A 5766-nucleotide genomic window follows, 5' to 3' on the forward strand; every position below is an offset into this window, starting at 1 on the left:
GGAAGAGGAGGAAGAAGAGGAGGAGAAGGAGAAAGAAGAAGAGGAGTAGGAGGAAGAGGAGGAGAAGGAAGAGAAGAAGAAATGATGATGAAAGAGGATAAACTGTCCCAGAAAGAGAGGAAATTGGTCCATGACATCAGGACCTTGGAAAGTCATGTTACTAAGAGGAGGAGGAAAACCAAAGTGGAAAGAACACGAGCCATGAGGAAGCTGCATCAGGAAAAAGGGATTCGTTCTGAGGAGAAAAAGGTCAGCTCCAAGGATGATATGGAGACAAAAGAGAACCAATTCTTCAGAGCCCTGGCAGGGATGATTAAAGAAATGAGCTCAGTACCTTTGGAACAGGCAAAAATTATGGCAGAAGAGCGAGCATCCTTTATGAGCAGGAGCCTAACTGATAGCCACAGGCAGGAGTTTTTTAAGGAACAGGAGGAAAAAACTGAAGAAGGGGAACAGGTTCAGAAAGAGAGAAAACTAGAAGAGGACATACTAGCTCCCAAGGCAAGAACACCAGCTGAAGGCAGCTTGGAGGAGGACCGCCAACTGATCGAAGGGATCCAGCACACAGTTTTCCTTGATAAAATCCAGATAAAGACAATGTTAAAGAATATCCAGAAGCAAAATCTGTTGAAGAAGAGTCAGCTGGCAGACCTTTGGAAACGAATCAAGAAGGAAAGTGACCAAGGAAAGATCCAACTGAAGTGGTTATTAGAAAATGTCAGAGAGAAACTCTTTGAGGGCAGGGCTAAGGAGAAAATGAAGGAAAGTCCACCTTATCTGGAAGAAGTAGGGTTACCTAAGAAGAGGAAACAGGAGAAGAGCGCAGGGGGAGGGGAGAAGGATGGTATTGTGCCCAAGAAGGAGAAGAGGAGACACTTGATACTGAAGGAGAAAAAGGTCTGTCTGCGTGAAGAGCAGTTGGAGGAGAACTTGGCTAAAGAGCAAAGAAAAAAGAGTTCAAAGAGGCTGACTAAAGAGAAAGTGAGGCTGAGTAAAAAAGAGGGTCCAGATGGGGAAGAGGTTCATCTTATCAAGGAGGAGGGGGGACGCCTGGGTGTGAAGAAAGAAGACAGGGAGGAGGAAAAGGAAAAGGAGAGTGCCAGTGAGGAAGACAAAAGCTTGAGCAAGGAGAGCCTTAGTGAGGAGGAGTGGAGTCTGAGTGAGGAGGAGAGCCTTAGGGAGGAGTGGAGTCTGAGTGAGGAGGAGCGCCTTAGTGAGGAGGAGTGGAGTCTGAGTGAGGAGAGCCTTAGTGAGGAGGAATGGAGTCTGAGTGAGGAGGAGAGCCTTAGTGAGGAGGAGTGGAGTCTGAGTGAGGAGGAGAGCCTTAGGGAGGAGTGGAGTCTGAGTAAGGAGGAGAGCCTTAGTGAGGAGGAGTGGAGTCCGAGTGAGGAGGAGAGCCTTAGTGAGGAGGAGTGGAGTCTGAGTGAGGAGGAGAGCCTTAGGGAGGAGAAGTGGAGTCTGAGTGAGGAGGAGAGCCTTAGGGAGGAGAAGTGGAGTCTGAGTGAGGAGGAGAGCCTTAGGGAGGAGAAGTGGAGTCTGAGTGAGGAGGAGAGCCTTAGGGAGGAGAGGAGTCTGCGTGAGGAGGAGAGCCTTAGGGAGGAGTGGAGTCTGTGTGAGGAGGAGAGCCTTAGGGAGGAGTGGAGTCTGCGTGAGGAGGAGAGCCTTAGGGAGGAGTGGAGTCTGCGTGAGGAGGAGAGCCTTAGGGAGGAGGAAAAGAGGCAGAAAGAGGAGAGGAAACAGGAAGAAGAGAAGTTGGGAAGCAGACTTACAGAGGTGATGCTTTCAGAAGAGGAGAAAGTGTTGAAATTAGCAGTGGGCTTATCCAGACCACTGACAGAAGGTGAGGGTCTTGCTGATGAAAGAGAGGACACAGCTCGAAGAAAAATAATTGTTAGGCAAGACAGCTTGCTTGATGGAAAGATAGACTCCAGATTCATGGACAAGAGTCCCTTTAAAATATCACTTCAGTTAGCCCTGGCAAAGAGGGGGGAAATGAAAGTGTCAGAGGATCATCTGGATGTGAAAGACAGACCAGGGAGTCAAGATCATGGAGTGTTCACCATGATAAGCTCACAGAATATGATCTTGGAGAAAGCCAGAGAGATTTTTTCACAAGCCATGGGAACTAGCTTACAGACCAAGATCCCAGAAGGTCTCCAGAGACCACGGTTACAATTACCTGGTATCATAGAACCACAGAAACCTAAATGTAAACCTAAAGCTGGCAGGTGTACATGGGTCTTGCAATATCGGAATATTCCAAAAGAAGAAACTGAAGGCCAGGCTCACCCTCCAAGCCCTGTCTCTCCACCTGAAAAGCCAGCTGAAAGATACCAGAAGCTAGCGAATGCAGAAGCAAACATCTCAGATGAGGACTGGATTAATGATGCTTTAAAAAGGGTGGAAGCAGGAGAGCAACTTTCCAGGGATAGTTTGCATCGACTGAGCCAGGTCCTCAGAAATTTAGCTTCAAGAAGACACTGGAAACAGTTACATCTTTCCAAGCTTAAGACCATTGCTCACCGTGTAAGGCAAAACCTTGACTTAAGTCACATTGCTATATCACAACGCTATGAGGATATTTTGAGTCCTGTGCACTTAAAAGTTATCCCTCCAATTAAAAGAAAAAGAGAGACCAGGCTAGACTTATTATCTATCCGTAAACCAATGTTGGAATCAGCCACCAAGACTGGACCCCCAGAAGCTCTCAGTTGGCACCTCTTGGCTGGATCCTCCAGGGTAAAGCAGGCTCAACAGTTACCCACTGTCATCAATGAGACAAAGAACCTTTGTCCAACAAGAGAGGATGTTCCCACAGCTGCCCATTACTTTGCAGATAGAAATTCCTTGGCTTTGATGTTCCAGAAGGACTTCTCACCCTTGAGGGGAAGGGTAGAGCTCCCTACATTTTCCAAGGCAAAGAAGAAAGCAGCTTCCGTCCCTATACCAGAGTCACCATTAATTCCCAAAAAGAGTGCAAACCTAAAGGCTGTAAACTGGCATCTTCTAGGAGAGCCATACAGAAATGCGAGGGTACAGCAGTTATCTGATGCTCTTGAAGAGATGGAGACACGACACTTTTATCCTGTCAAAAGAGATGTTCTCACAGATCTTCATGCTTCTGTGGACAGACAAACTCTGGCACTAATGTTTCAGAAGGACTTGACGGCTTTTAAGGGCAAAGGCAGGTATCCCAAATTACCCAAGTTGGAGAAGACAGGGCAGCCCATCTTGAAAAGAAAGGACGAGGTGCCTCCGTGGGAGACATTTGTGGCACTGTACCATGTTCTACGGATGCTGCAGCAGCGATATGCCAAGGACACCACTGCTTGGATGGAACAGTTCCACCAGCTCATGGATCTGTACCAGCTTAAGTCCCCCCAAATCCAGAGACTGCTGCAGGACCTGCTGCTGAAAGAGGAGCCCCTACCCCATGAGGTCATCTGCAAAGAGGCCGTGAAGGCCATGGAGCTAGTGCCTGGACAGCGGTTGTTCTACTGCCTGATCTGTGGAGGATCCCATGCCCCTGACAGGTCCCATAAGTTTCAGGATGTGGTGCCCCTCGCTGGACAGAACAAGGTGGACACTGTCCAACCTGTAGGTATCGCTCGATATGGGTTCCTAGAACTTGCCTGGAAAAGCCTGCCACAAGTCAATCCTTACTTTACAAACAATCTTTGATATGGCCCAGTATCAGGACTTTGAAATCCGACTGAAAATGAGACTCAGCAGTAGATTACAAGCTTTCTGGTGTGAGGAGGAGCTACAAAGGGCCTATTTTCATTCAGCTCTACAATCTGCTATTTTGAACTGAATAAAATGACATTTCTCATTTGTACCCAGTCTCTCTCTCTCTGCCTCTCTCTCTCTCTCTCTCTCTCTTTCTTTCTCTCAACAAACCTAGAATCTTCACAAAAATGACCAGAGCAAACAGTTACCCTTTGTGTTAAGGGGAACAATTTTCTTTTCAGTCAACAAAGTCATGCATCTTTTGGTAGGCAGAGACCAATGTTTGATCACCTTTTCTAGAAAGTCTGTCATTATATGCTCTTTTCTTCGGCTAATATTTAGTATCCTCAAAGGGTCATGAAGGAAGTGTTTAGCACTTTTTACCCTTTATTTATTTAGAATTAATAGAAAAGTGGAGAAAGCCCATTAATTTTGGCCATTTATACACTTGTAATCTTGACTAAGTTTCTAAACATCTCTAAGCCTCTCTGTTCTTAGCTATACTGTGGTGATATACAGTGGAACAGTAGTTAAAATTGCCAACTTTTGAGGGCTGGAGAGATAGCTTAGTGGTTAAGGCACTTGCCTATGAAGCTCATGGACCCAGATTCTATTTCCCAGAACCTATATAAAGCCAGATGCACAAGGTGGTATATGTATTTGGAGTTTATTTGCAGTGGCTAGGGGCCTTGGTATGCTCTTTCTTTCTTTCTTTCTTTCTTTCTTTCTTTCTTTCTTTCTTTCTTTCTCTTTCTTTCTTCCTTTCTCTCTCTCAAATAAATAAATAAACATTTAAAATTTTTAAATGCCATCTTTGAAGTCAGAAGAATTCATAATCCAATCTTTGCTTTTCTCTTGATAGGTATTAGGAGTAAAGTAGCCCCAATTTTGTAGGCAGCTGGTCAGGGTTGAAAGCCCAGATATCAGTATGGGCTGACAGAGCTGATAAGCACATAGATTTTGTCTAGAAAGCAAAGTCTAGAAATTGAAATCGAAAAACCTTGTCTTTCCAAGTGGTCAATAAACCCTGATTCCAGCTGGCCTACACATACAAAGTAATAAATCCTTTGTCTAACTCAAAGCCTATCAGGAACTCTTCCCTCACATACATTCAAACTAACCAATTCTATCCACCCTGATTTGATACCTAATTTACATCCCTAGATCCAAGTCACCATCCATTACCCACTCAAGAGCCCTCTCCATACTGAGATTTTCTGCCTTACTTTCACTTTTTGTCTGTACTCATCATTCATTATGGGTTTAACACAATGAACTCAAAAGCTACTGGCTTGGGTTGTTTTAGTGCCCATTGAGTTTCTGACACTCTAACCCCTTGTGGTAGTTTGAATGGATGGTCCCTAATATATTCAGGATTTTCTTAAAGTTTGTAATTTAGAACTGCAGCCACTTGGCTGGAGGAAGTGTCATTGTGGGTGGATCCTGGGGTCCAGCCCTAAGGTGTGGGGGTGGATTAGAATTCCAGTCTAAAAATATACAAAGTGCTGGATCTTTGCCTGGAAGGATGTTTGCTTGCTTATGGTGGCTTTTGGCTTTTCTCTCTGCTTGGACTTGTGAAGGCAGGCCAGCTTCTGCCATTATGGAACTTCCCCTGGATCTGTGAACTCAATATCCCTTCCTTCATAACTGTGCCTGGTTTGGAAGTTCCCCAGCAATGTGAAGTCTACTACAGAATTGGTACTGAGAAGTGGGCTGAGATGAATCTGACCATGTTGATTTCAGTCTTTTGGAACTTTGCTTTGGAGGAATGGGCATGGACTTGGTACTTGCAACTAAAGATGCCTTCTGGAGTGGTAAGCCAAGTTTTATCGACTATTCTTGTGAGAGTTTGAAAATAAATACAGAAAAAAATTGTATTTGGAGGCTTGGCTTATGAACTTTGTAAGGGGAAGGAAAAACTATAGAAAACTTTGTTGGAATTGGGCTACTGGCATAAGGGCTGGCTGTATTCTGTTGCCCAGGCCCAGAGAGTTTGATCAAGGTAAAATTTGAAATGGATTGATGTGCTTGGCTAAA

Source organism: Jaculus jaculus, chromosome 7 (genome assembly GCF_020740685.1).
Source record: "Jaculus jaculus isolate mJacJac1 chromosome 7, mJacJac1.mat.Y.cur, whole genome shotgun sequence".
Lineage (NCBI taxonomy): Eukaryota > Metazoa > Chordata > Mammalia > Rodentia > Dipodidae > Jaculus > Jaculus jaculus.